Genomic DNA, 14,861 nt, shown 5'->3' with positions numbered 1-14,861 from the left:
TATATTAAGTTTAACAGGACCATATTTAAAATTGAACCATATTTTCGACAATATGTACTAATAATGGATATAATTAATTTGTCTTCTATAATATAATTCATTATTTCGTATTGTACGTAATACTCAATTCAATTTTTTCTTGAAAAATTTAAAAATTTCGATATCATAAAAAATTTGAAAAAAAAATTGAAACTATTCGCGTAATGAGCTCAACAGTATATATTTAGACTTCAACAATACACTGTGTTATATTAATGTTTTATTTATCATCGTTGGCCGCCTCTATAATAGACAATGCGCTGCTTTCAATAAGCCATGGCTATAACGTTAAGTCATAAATAATATACTAGATAAAATAATAGTCTGACAGTGATGGCTTACGCGTAATCATAACACCGCTTAAAAAGAAACATTATAAACTGATTAAAATGTTACGAATATAATACACTAAAAATGCTAGTATATATATGCGATTAAGCACGATTTATAGAATAAATGATGACTTATTAATAAAATAATAATACATTCATATTTTTGGTATACAATATGCATTCGAAATTGCGGTATCAAGCGGTATTGAAATTATATGTCATGAACATTATATTATAAATAATTGATACATAGTTAAATATCTTTTTAGCTTATTAATTTCAATATAAATATGTATAGCTTTATTTTTAATTTAAGGTAAGTCTGTACTCTGTAGTAACACTTTTTATTTCGTTAATAATGTTATAATAAAATGAAAAACGGGGTGAAAACTATTTTTTTTTCATTAGAACGCAATAAATATAAAAGGTCACATCGTTTAAAAAAATTAAATTGAATTCAAACGTACCCGTCTATAGTATTTGAATGTTTTATTTATAGGTAAGCAACCGTCAATACTAAATTGATTTTTGATGATCATTTTTTGCAACTGTTTTATTTTTTTGGACTTCTTCTGTCAAGAAACACTCATGGTAATGATATTTTATCTATATTTCAAATAATTGTCGTCCCCAAATATAGCTACAGGTATTTTATTAAAACGCTATTTAAACTTATACTGTACGACTATTCGTTTTACGATAATTAAAATATTTAAACCATTATAATATTACTTCTGTAATTTTAAATTATCATAATATAACAATAAAACTAAAACAATTCTATATATATATTCGATTAAATTAATGTACATTTTATTAATTGTCTAATTTGTTTTTTTAACATTAATACACACGAATTTTGAAATACTATATGTACATAAACCTAGCATTATTAGTTTATTACCATCGACTATCATTATACTATGAAATAATTAAATACATTTTTATTTTTGTTAGAAAATTAATAATAACAGACATAAATTGTTGAATGTGTTTTCAATTTTTTATATCTTAAATGCTTGATTTAATAACCTGAGTTATTTGCTCACAAGTTTTGATATGAATTAAGCTGTCTACACCTAAACGAAATGTTTAATAAATTATCCATTTCAATACAAAAATAAAATCATTAGTTATACTACTTAGTACTTGGTACTTATTCTGAATTTATTTTTTATTCTTTTATATTTCAAAACTTTCAATCATATAATATAGTTTCTGATAGTCAAAACATCACTATATTTATAAAAAAATATATTTAATTGATTGATTGCAGAATGAATTTTTTTTACATCTATGATTTTAATTCAATAAAATCATGTAGGCACACGCATTGTAAATACTATAGGCTATATAATAAATTAAACATTTATTCAAATTATTTAACATATAAAATTGAGTTTGAATTATTTGTGTATAGGTGTATGCTGTAAATTTTAGCGAATAGAGATTATAATAATTGTATTAAATTACTATTCTTTCTTTGCTCAAATCCTAACTAATCGTACAATGTAGAACACGTTTATAATATTTTGTATTCATCCACTAAACATCAAAACCCGTATAAATTATAATATATTTGAAAATAATATATACTACCTATAAAGATTATTTCGATTTCAAAATTAAATATATAACTATGAACACATAGTTTACGAATATTTTATTATTGTACCTTGCAGTTTTTTAAACTTTAGGGATTTACACAATATTTGAAACAATTGTCTTCTAGAAAACAAAATTATCACATACTTTTAAATAATCAGTTAAAATCGTGTGTATTAAATATAATATTATTATGTACTTACCTACTATAACTTGTTGCAATACTAAATTCTGGTAAATTAAGTATTTCGTAAAATATTCAAACGCGTATATTTATACTAATATCAATACGATTGTATCTGTAATATTATCCGTATAACGTCAATATCTGCAGAAAGCTTTCTTCCGGTTTGAGAGTCGGTATTAACAAAGAGTTGTATCGTAATAGAAAACACTATTTTAAGGACTTTAGGGCTCGAACTTTGTTTTGTTTGAACGTTTTTATATTTTCTGCTTATTATACTTGGATAAGCTAAAAATTAATTTAATTTACTTTAATAATTAAATATCAAAAATGTTTAGTTAATATTTTCGCATTTTATGTGTAGAATTTGTTATTATTAAAAACATTATAACTGATTCTTTGATTTTTTAGCGCATATATTTTGATAAAGTACCATTATTTATCATGCCGTAAATTAAAATTAAAGATTTTGCTAACTTCTCTGACAATACTATGTGGTTTTACAACCAGCAATATTCGTACCCGAAGCAAATATTTATTTAAAAATATTACTTTATAGTTTATTATTAATTGATAAATTATTATAAGCGACGCGTGTAGGAGATAAAGAATTGTATATGTATTAATTATTTATAAAACGTAAAGACATAACATTTTACAAATCCTCCCCAAAAAAAAGAAGTTATTTAAGCGCATAATATTCAGTATCTACTCTTTTAGAGCCTAAAAGTTCGAGCCCCGTGTATAACGCGATAACTAACTTACGACCCACTCGGCCAGCGATTGCTCGGATCGCGGTGTGCTGCGGGACTGCTGTAGCGAAGGACTAAAAAAGAAAAGAAAAAACGGTTTGCTAATGTCGTTCAATAGTAGGTATAGCGCGCAGTGTTCACACAGGATAGGGCTTGACGTGCACAAAGTGTGGGAAACCGATCGGTTCTAGCCCATACACGCTATTGCGGAGGTGATAATTTTATGCAGAAAACGAAGGACGAAGAGACGAAGAAGATACGCGGCGCGGACTCGTCACACCCGGGAAACAAGTGCCGCCCGTGGACTGAACCGGTTGCGCGACGGAGAGAGACAGAGGAAGCGCCCGTTCGGGGTGCGAGGAAGTGTACCGAGTGCGACGGAGACGGTAGCTCGTACAGTCGTGCTCGGCCGTGCAAAAACCACCCTCGCGCGCAGAGACGCAAAAGCGTAGGCGGCTACCTGCAGGAAATTCCCATGGGACCGGGTAGCAGGTTATTATTATTATTATTATTATTGTGTACGGTGACGGGAGAGCGGACGATTTTCATAGTGTTATAATATTATTATTTATCCGTATTATTATAATAATATACCTATTACAATAAATCGCTGCTGCTGTTGCAGCACCGTTGTTTTATTATTGTTCGTTTTCTGCAGAGACCTGCAACAGCACCTCGACACAAACGATTTTCTCACAGTCGTGTCGTCTTCTCCGCCCGCCAGTGCCGAATCACGTACAGCATCGTATACGAGCACCTAATATACCTATAACCTGGTCATTGTAACCGCGATCGAGATGACTGGGATCATGTTAATAATAAATATTTATAATATTGCAGTCTGCTGCAGCACCTCATCCGCGGATGAGTACGTTCCGTATACTTTAGTATAGTGTTGTTCGTGTCTACATTTATTATTTATTATTATTATTAAGTGTTTAACGTTGTCGTGTATTTTTTCAAATGATTTTTGTCGATGTTTTTTTCGCTTAATTTTTGCGTTTGTGATTACAAAATACATTTCTTCGTCGTTCGAAGTACTTAAGCAATTCACTACATTATAATATACTGTGGTTTTAGCAAAAACAAAACTATATTTATTATTTATAAGTTTTAAGTTTAACTCAACGTTTCTTAAGACGAATATTTCTTTGAAGATAATAATATTATTATTATTGAATATTTAAACAGCAGTTTATTACTTAAGACTTAAGTTAAAGCTTGGTAGGTGATCAAACTGTACTTAAATAGCAAACTGATACCAACTTATCTTCTAAACGTCCTTATACAAAATAAAGTCTTACAAATATAATAGTTCAATGGTCAACAATTTTTTGATAATTTTAAGATAAATTGTCATTTATTAATTTTTTGCAGATAATTCGTGAAATTTACTAAAAAAATCGGTTTTTTTTTTCAATAATGGTGTAGTAACATTATTAAAAATACTAAGCAAATTTAAATTATAAAACTATTTTTTTTTTCTGAAATCCAAAATATTTCTGATAAATTAAATGTTTTCCACAAAAATAAAACAAAGAGTTCTGCATCGTAATAATAAAATAATATTTAATGTATGCTTTTTTTTTGTAGCTTTATCAACTACTCTGCATACCGTGACCGGTAAGTGATGCGCGAGACTGAAACGTTCGGGGTGTTACGGGGTTTCCCCACTCCCCCTTCGAGTATGTATTATTGATTTTATTCGGTTTTCCTATCAGACAGATTTTATTCCCGTTTACGTGGACGGACAGAAATAAAAAAAAAAACGAGCACATCGTTTTTAAAATTTGCCCAGGGCCATATAGTATTTTATGGCAATTTTTAATTAATACGTTCTCTCGGCCGAGTGCACAAACCTAAATATATACGATAGAGCGTACATACATTATTATAAAAATAATTAACGTTCAAATTTAACTTTAATCACGATCGGGTCTATGTATTTAAAACATTTTTTTTACTGCATATGCTCTTCAATCATTTTTTTTTATTATTATTTACAATAAACTATAAAAAAAAAAAACCTATAGTGGAATATTCTTTGAAACAAAATATATTATATATTCTGGTATTCATGTGTATTTAATATACGCATAATTTAAGTTAACATTTTTTGTTTTTTTTTTTAATTACCTATAATTTATATATTATAGTAAATTTACAATTAAAAATGTTTTAAATCCTATAACTTTACTAACTCGATTATTTTAATACGTGAATCCATTACATTAAATTATATTTTGAGTTTTTCAATTTACAGTTAAACAAAACAATTTATTTATTTAAACTTATACAGTTTATATTTCTATTATTCATAAAAAATTAGTACGATAGAATTTTTACAAAAACAAATTTTGCATTTAACACAACAATAAAAAATGTCGTAAACGATTATGAACAAAAACATCATATATATAAATCGTTTAACATTTCCATTTCGTGTTGTGTTTTTATTTTATTTAAACACATATTATTCTGTAATTATAAAATTTAGGTAGGTATTCGTAATAGGTACCATGTACGATTGTTTCTTAATTTCTATTTTTTATCGATAAATTCTGTAAAAATACGTATAATCGACATACTATTATTATATAAAATTATGTTTTTCGTGTTAAAATGAACTGAAAAAATACCTATTTGCGTTTATATAATATCATCAACATTTTAATACTTAAACATAATTAATTATTAGTTTAGTGTTGAAGCTAATATTATATTAATAAACATTTAAAACTTCATATCTTAACTTCAACTATCATGGCAATATTATCCATTTATTGAACAGAAATTATCTAAAACTATTGTAAATATTCAAAAATACGTATATACTGATATTATATAAGATAATATATTATTAACAAACTTAAACATTTTTTCATCTTATTAGCCTGTCCTATAGTAAATATTTTATGGTTTTACTTATGAACTAAATAATACCAATTCGTATTATTTCCTAGTATAACAACAATAGGTTGTAATAGAAGTTTTATAGTTTTCTCTGATACAGATGATAGTGTCTCACCTAATCTTTAAAAAGTATTACCATATGAATTTTAATAATATTCAACTCATTAAAAGTTATGTAAAATACATTCGAATAGGCCATTTTAGATTTGTAAGACTCTTTAAAAAAAAAAAAAAAAATACTATATAGATTCATAGAAGATTTTTCAGAAACATAATATTTCAAAAATAATAATCAGAAAAAAAAACGTTATCCGCGGTGTGGGCAAACACAGACAGGAAAACCAATACAGTTTACACTACACTACAATATTATAATATAATATTATTATATCATAGTAATATTCCTTGATTATAGACTTCAGCAGTATTATACAGAAAGTCCGTCGTGGCACCAACACCGCCTGCAGAACATAGCTCCGGACATGACATATCGAACCGCAGTAAGTACACTATATACCTAAATTAATAATATATACATATATTTTTGTTTTTTCGTGATATCGTTTCGATAATATTTCGTCTGCACGATATATAAGCACACACACACACACACACACATGCGTTTTAAGTACGTACACATGATATCGCCTATATAGTTTCCATTATGATTTGTTGTTATTATTATTATACTAGCTACTATTATACACGATATACACACTGACCGAGCCGAAGTCGCGATAATGATCTCCGTGTTAGTGGAAACTTAATGTCCTTTCCTGTTGGAAATCGCGTGTCGGTTCCTCCTATACATATAAATTAGTGTGTACGAGAGACACAAACACTCACACACGCGCGTCATATGCACATAATGTCCACTTCCGATGTTCACATGCAAAACCCCCCGAAAAAAAGCACCAAACAAAAAACATACATACATATAACCAAGTAATAAGGTCACAGGTGTCCTCGTGTGCTGCAGATCTTGCGATAAATAACATACAATAATAATGCTGCCGCCGCCGTATATCATTTTTATTTTCCTTAATGTAGTTTTTCGTGTTTTACCGTTATTGTGTTGCATTCGAACAATAAAAGCGTTTCCCTCATTCCTACGTGAATAATCAATCGAAATCTCGTTACGATCTCAGGTATAGCGATGGATAAGCATTTTTTTTGGTTTTGGGTAAAATATTTAAAATGTCTCACCTGATAATAATTATATAAATTTCATATCTCACAAAGCCGCAAACCACAAACATCAATCTTTCACGTAGACATTATTTCCTTGATTTAGACTGAAAATTTTTTTTTATGGTGCATGAAAACAACGTTTAGGACATTTAAAAATTAAATTTTCATTTAAACTAGTGATGGATATAACCTATTTTTTAGAATAAAATTATAAAATTCGTCAAAAAAAAAACCAAGTGATTATCTGATCTTAGGCCATGTCAAGCATGTATGTAATTTTGCGTATAATATATTCTGTATAAAACATGTGCGCAAACGGCAGTAGTTCTACAAAACATTAATCAAAACGTGGCAATAAATCGCGATATTTCCGCAATTAATATAATATTATTATTGTGTTATAGATACACACATATATCGATTTTTAGGTAAACCTATACACATAATTATATATTATTTTTCGCGATCCAAGTAGATTACCAGCTCTACGCGTTAAATTTATTTATTTAATTTTGGCGAAAATGTCGTTAGTTTTTATTTTTCAATTAATTCAACCACGGACATAAGCTGTGATTGATAGAATCACGTGTTTTCAAAAATTATCCAAGATTATAATAATATCCATTTATGAAAATACGGATTAATATTTGGTTGATTATACGCACTTCCGATAATATAATTCTTTTCAATTTAGCTTCTGTTATTGGTTTACGTGACTAAAAGATAATAATACTATACCAAACCTATTAATATAAAGGTATAAATTATTAGGTAAACATGTACAACGGTGGTATATAACTTTAACTTTGAACCTATTTCTAACATTATGAATATATTTGCGCATCTCTCATTTCGGATTTCTTAATAATTAAAAAATCTTTATTTTGACGATTTTTAATATTTATAAAATATTATAACAATCTAAATTAATTTAAATTTGTAAATATACAGCGTTTACATCGTTTGTCTTTAGTATTTTAATCCGTTTCGTTTATTTTCTACGTGTACTGATTTTTGTTGTTTTTTTTTATTTTCTAGCTCTAATATTTCATGAAATATTTAGTGAATTTGTTTAATATATTGTTCATACTACAAAAATCTTCTCATTTTAATTTTAAATGATCTTTTATAATATTTAACGAAATTGTTTATACATTAAAATTATAGTTTTAGCAACTCAGAAAAAAATAATTTTTTACTCTGTCAATACTTGGTATTACGTACTCATAGTACAGATCAAATATTTACACTACATTACCTATATCATTATACTAAAATTATATTATAAATTACCTTTATCGGAATATAGAGACAATTACGAAGAATAATTTCTACAACCGTATTATTAAAACTTATTAAACATTTAAAATCCCTGAAGTACTATACTAATGTGCAACCACATTTTTTTTTTTAAAGGAAACATCATTAGTTAATTAGTTATTTTAAAGATTGGCGGTAACGAAGGCGTTTGTGAAAATTTGTGATTTAAAACTGCCTGATTCTCGCATTTGTCGTTGGTTTTTAATTTTTTCATATTATACCTATACATTTCGAAAACGACATGATCATTTATTTTTATTTTTTAGAAAGACAATTATTTCTATAGTTACGATTTTTCAACACCTGTTTTCGTTGACGTGCGTGCACTACCGACTAATAATGTACAAAGTGTCCATTTCAAGGTTCCATTATATAATAATATATCACCCTACACCACACGAAAACAGTTTCGATATATTTTATACAATCTGATACACTTACGGGCGTGTATCGCAGTCTGCTTCGATTCGGTTACTTATACTCAATGGTAATAACATGACGATAACTTAGTGTATATACACAGTTATATTTTATTTTTTAAATTACTTTCCTATTTATTTCTTCAAAATATACTTTTCGTTGCTACAAATGTACACTCAAACATATCACTAAATGACGCTGGATAGGGATGGGGGTGACAATCGCTCCTCAGAGCTTATTTTTAATTTTTAATCGATAAAATTAAATGCGATTTATTTAGAAAATAATAATAACAATTTATTTGATTATATTTTTTGAGCTATATTGTAAAATAATCCTATGACATTGAATAAAGTTACTTATTTAATTTTATTAGCTTTTATATATTATATTTAATTAATATTAAAAAAGGTTCATCTCTAGAAAATAGTGTAAGTATGTCCCTGTAGCCTAAAACAACGTCACGTGGCACATTTTAAACAAATGTTTAATACCGTTTGTAAAGTAGTCTCAACACTAAAATAGTAATAAACAAAGCCCATAATAGTTACAGAATAGTAATAATGAAACGTACCGATAGAAATTTTATATTTCGTGACTCTATCGAAGATAATTTTATAGTTTTGCGTACGCCTAGCCATCGTTATTATAACATAATAATTAATATGACTACGTATCTATTATACGATATCGTATCGTCGTATATAGTGGATTACTCTGTTGTAATTGTACGTTGCACCTATACCTTCATCAGTAGATATAATAATATAGACGTGTTACTTTACACGGTCTGAAGCGCGTAATACGCGTGCCTGGCATATTATTATTAAGTACTCTGTAGAGTATACGACCGCGCCAAAGTCGTTAATAAAAATAAGTATATTTCCTCCATCATTATCAATTATTGCAGTACTTACCTCTGAACAGTATAATAATAATATACAATACACATACACATATAAATATATATATATATATTTGTACATTTTACTAAAATCAAAACGTTATTATTTGAAATATCTGCGCAGTGACATAATTGATTACCTGTAGTTGTGGCTTATGAGATCCATCAAAACTTATTTTTAGTAGTAAAAGTACGATTATACACGTATTTCGTCGTGTATTTCGTTGGCTGCTCATACTTGTGCTGGTATTATATTATAATATGTTATACTTTAAAATAATTATACGCATATATTAACTAATAAGTCATTTGCAGTAATTTCATTCTTATTCATATTGTATTATTTTGTTGTGCACAGCAGCGGCAGAAACAGCAGCAGCAGCAGCAGCAGTACGTTATACACTTCCTGCGTTCGCGCCATCGGAACGGTAATAATAATTATAATTGTTAACGTCGCCGGAGGGGTAGGGGAAAAACGGATTCACCCCGGTCGTGCGCCAGGGCCGGAGATCGTAAGACCGCGAAACGTCTTTTGTGTGCTCGGCGTCTGTGACGGCTGCTGGTCGTCGGCACACGTCTAACGTACATCAGATCATCCGGACCGTGACACGCGGGAACGGTTGCACGCGCGTGTTCTTATTGCTCAGACTGTACACAAAACGCGTATTAAGATAGTGGGCGCGTGTCCAGCCAGGTGGATTGCCGCGCCGAGGCCATGAAAGGGATGCGATCGTCTTGTGTACATAATAATATGTGTACGACGGTTAGAGCGGTTGGCGTTGTACTCGTATATATATATATATATTGTGTCATCTCAAGCAAACCTTATATCCGGCGGCAAGTTTCTTCGTAATAATAATAATAAAAATAATGATAATATAATAATTGGCCGCCAATGACGAGCAATTTATTCGAAATCGAGACGGCAATCGCGCGTGCCGTTACATTATATTATTATATCTGTACCGGTAGGTGGTGTAGTAGTTGTGACGCGCTACAGGAAATTATAGTTGTAATCGAATAAAGTAATTATAAAATATACTATTAACATAATATTATAGTATTGAGCTGATTGATGAGCTGTGCGAGCTTTAGTTGTTGACACTTATTGTATATTTTATACTACTGCAATTCACCGTATTGCGGAACTGACGACATTACCTATACCTATGCACGAAGATAGTTACAAAAAGATTGTTGAACGTACAATAAGCAGGTGAATTATTATGAATTATATAAAAATATCTATACTTAATGTTTCTTCGTTGATATTATCAACTATACAACAGTTAGTAACTTCTATCAAAGCCACATAACTATAATATAGGACTCAGCGGTTACATTTTAATCTTATAGTGGTTCTAGTTTATAATTTATAATACATTTATGGTTTCTGTTCCGGTGTTGTAAAAACATTTATTTTACTCCCGATTCGCATATTTTTTTTTAGTAACAATTGTAAACGTTCCTCAAAAGTTATAAACTATAAAACGGTATATTCGTGTCACAAATAGCTGTTACTCTATGATGTATACTATATAGGTAACAAATATTACATCCGTTGTTATTATACGTTTAATTCGTTTTTTTTCCATCACAAACACAATTTTTTCTTCACTTTGTCATCGGAAACAACACGCCCGATGTAAACGTGTGCAGATGGTATTAAAAAAAAATCTATCGACTAGTCTGTGCGTGTATATATATATATGTAGGTAATATTTTATTTGCACCCGCGCTTGTGACTTTGTGAGTATAATCAAAAGCTAACTCTCATACCCCTCTCCCGTCATCGTTCATTCACCCCTCTTACCGTTTTTATAACACACACACGCATATTTATATGTATATTGTATAGTTCTATATATTCGATTTTATTTCCGTCGTTTTTTATTTTATTTTTTTTCACCCGTATCTATATATTATTATTATTATTATTATTACGAGTGTATACGTATATTCTACAGTTCTCGTTTTAATGGAACGTCAGTAGTGTTTAAGCGACTTTTTTTGGGAAAAGTGTGTGTACGCCGAACCGGCAGCGGCGGCGGTATTATATATGGTATGTATGCGTTCGGGATCGTCGGTCAAAAGGAGTGGTTAAAAAAAAATCTGCTCGTTGCCATGGATATTCGCCGGGTCGAATACCCGGGAGGCTTTTTAGTTTTTAGTTTTGTTTTTTGTTTTTTTTTTTTTATGTGCGTCCGGTCTCATCCCCGGCCTTTTAACCCGATCCACCGCCACTGCCACCACCACCCGTTAGTCCTGCCCCTTTCCACCTCTTCCGCATCATTCTACATAATATCGTACCTACTCCATACACTCGCCTCGCTAATGTGTATATACCTACGTTGCATGCATAATAAAAACAATTTCGAACGTTTCAATGGCCGAAAACTGTATAGAGGTTTTATATTTTTTTTCGTTTCGGTTTTTTTTTTTTTTTTTTTGTTTAACGCATCCGAAACACGCCTAATCAATCGCTCTGCGGCGTATACTTGTCTGAAATTCGTACTTTATTCGATTTTAATACATATATGTATAATAATATTTTTCCCCAGATACATTGCCTATAGTATGTATTATATATTTATATATCTATACTATATAGCTGAGGCACACAATTATTATTCGACCAACATATTCCACAGCTATATATATATATATATATATATATATATCGATCGATACAATACGGTAACAATAATATTAGTAATACAGCCGAGTTCTCTTGCAGCAGCGTTATCCGACGACGGGGAATCATTAAAAACCGTTAACGTCACATACGAGACAGCTGCGTCCTCCGTCGAACCGACGCGAAGCGAATAACCGAAAACGGAATGTACCTATTATATTAAATAATATATACAATAATACATAATTCTCGAATAGTGTTTTATTGCGAGAAACAATAATTGAACACAATTTAGAAAAAAAGGCTTAGTGTGTACTGTGTACACTATATAAATATAATATAGTTTATAACTTACACTGTTATTACTTGTTATTAGTTTGATTAGATATTATCTTTTTTTAGGTGAAGGGGATAACTTTAACCAATTATTACTCAATACTTTTGTTTCACTTTTCATTAGGTACAATAAGTAATAAGAGCTGTCCTGAATTTATTGTAGACCCATTTATCATAATTAGGAAACGGATTTAAATGCAAAATGCATTATTTTCCGAAAACATTGCTTTCCAAGCACAAAGTTCATTTCATACATCTAGGAATTAAAAAATATAATTTCTATTTAACATTTTTTGACATTTCTAGTGCATTATTTATGATTTTAAATCATTTTTATATAGGAATTGATAAATTTTGATAAAAATTAAGCAGCTGCTGATTATACAGTGCTATTATGAAACACAAGGTAAAAGTTAACAAATGTATCTATCTAAATTGCATATTCATTTTTTGGAAATAATTTTCAGAGTAAAAGAAGAAAGAAGAACTAGAAGATGATGAAAATAATACGATAAATTAATAAAACTAAGAATACAAATTTATATAATTAAACAATTTTTTTCAATATTCAAAATAATTTTAAGAGCTTTTTTTTAAAGCATTAAAAATTAAGTCATTTTTCTTGTTATTTAGACTATTTAAATCCGTTCTCTAATTATAATATTCCAAATCGTTTAGTATACCACTTTGCAGTCTTTCTAATTCACACTATTTCCCAACATGTACAATAAAATTTCTTGCTGCACTTGAAACTAATTAAACAAGTTGTAAAATATTTCGAGTTTTATTATCCTTTAAAATCATTACCTTTTGTAAAAACTTGCTATTCTCGAGGTTAGGTTTGATTTCTATTTAATATGTACAAATATGTACATCGAATATAAATGCATTTAATAAGCTCTTGAACGATAAAACTGACTCTCCGACTTTTTTAGTCTTTTATTCCATGTATTATAAGACGAGACTATCTGTTTCATTCCATATTTCTGAAGTTGCTAATCATTTTATGAACCTCTCCGTTGTTTTACACTACTTATATTTTTCTCATATCTAAATCTATCGTTAATTAAACAATATTCTTGTCATTAATGTCTATTATACTAATAACAACTTGTTATATTTCTTTTTACCGGATTTAAGTGCCAGCATTTAAAAATGTAATTTGTGTACTTCACAATTGTGATTTCTATCTATTAATTTAAATAAGTAAACATTATACGACGTCACATTGACTTGTGCACTGTGCAAAGTGTATATAGATATGAACGGATTCTATATGTTTTTGTTTCAATTGAATTATACCGAACTGAGATGAGTTACATACACAGCATGGTTACCGCATACAGACATACAGTACTATAGACAGAAATATTGTTTGGTGAATGGTCGTTATTATAGTAATTACATTATGTTAATTAAAAAAAGTGTGAATAACATATGTTGTATTTATAATCGTATGTATACATATATAAATGTTATAATTTATATCATATCAATACTATCTTTGTGTAAAATACTATTTAATATTTATTACTAATAATTTAAAGATAAAATACGTATGTTGGACATTTATATTATATAATATATTCCATGTCGTAAACTTTACAATGTAAAGGATAATTTTAACCTAGCTCCCCTCCCTCAACCCCCATGTATAAAATAATACTATACAAACGTGTAAATAACATAAAGTTTTATATTGGTATTTGACTACATATTTTTTTTCTAGTGCTATCTACGCGCAGGTTACGTGAGCGTAGGTTTACCTGATGATAACGATATCCGAACGGCACTCGAGTACTCGACCCTCTCTAAACTACCAACATGTACCTATATCCCGTGGTTGTACATGATTGTACACGCGGTATAAGCATTGCCACTTCCCTTCGCTGTTTCGCGTCTGAGAACGGTTCCGCGGCCGCGTAATACGCCCTTTGTTTGGACGCCGTGAACAGGTCGACCGTGTATTTTAAACTGCGTTCTATACCAATTTCGCTTGTACGTATTATAATAATTATCATACATTATTGTAACAATTTCGCCGAAGTATGTGTATAGGATACTTAACGTGTCAATAATAATGTGATATTGTGATTATTTCGGTCGTTTCGTCGGAAGAGTATAATATTACTTGTATTGTATCAATATAATTTACGCACACTCTATGTACGCGTATCGAAGTATACAATATATTATAGACAATTTACAAACGATCATAGGCCAAACTAGA

General features: G+C 29.4%; 1 long non-coding RNA gene across 2 annotated transcripts; it reads left to right on the top strand.

Annotated features, from left to right (window-relative positions):
* The first annotated feature begins 3,719 nt into the window (after positions 1-3,719).
* On the top strand, positions 3,720-14,021 carry LOC132918387 (uncharacterized). Of its 2 annotated transcripts, XR_009660482.1 has the most exons (6): positions 3,720-4,136; positions 4,506-4,597; positions 6,241-6,325; positions 10,019-10,876; positions 12,973-13,037; positions 13,099-14,021. It is a non-coding gene; the product is annotated as an uncharacterized LOC132918387 (long non-coding RNA). The 2 variants fall into 2 exon arrangements; XR_009660483.1 differs by lacking the exon at positions 4,506-4,597.
* Positions 14,022-14,861: the final 840 nt, after the last annotated feature.

Source organism: Rhopalosiphum padi, chromosome 1 (assembly GCF_020882245.1).
Source record: "Rhopalosiphum padi isolate XX-2018 chromosome 1, ASM2088224v1, whole genome shotgun sequence".
In the NCBI taxonomy this organism is placed as follows: domain Eukaryota; kingdom Metazoa; phylum Arthropoda; class Insecta; order Hemiptera; family Aphididae; genus Rhopalosiphum; species Rhopalosiphum padi.
This window is presented reverse-complemented; position numbering and strand designations above follow the sequence as displayed.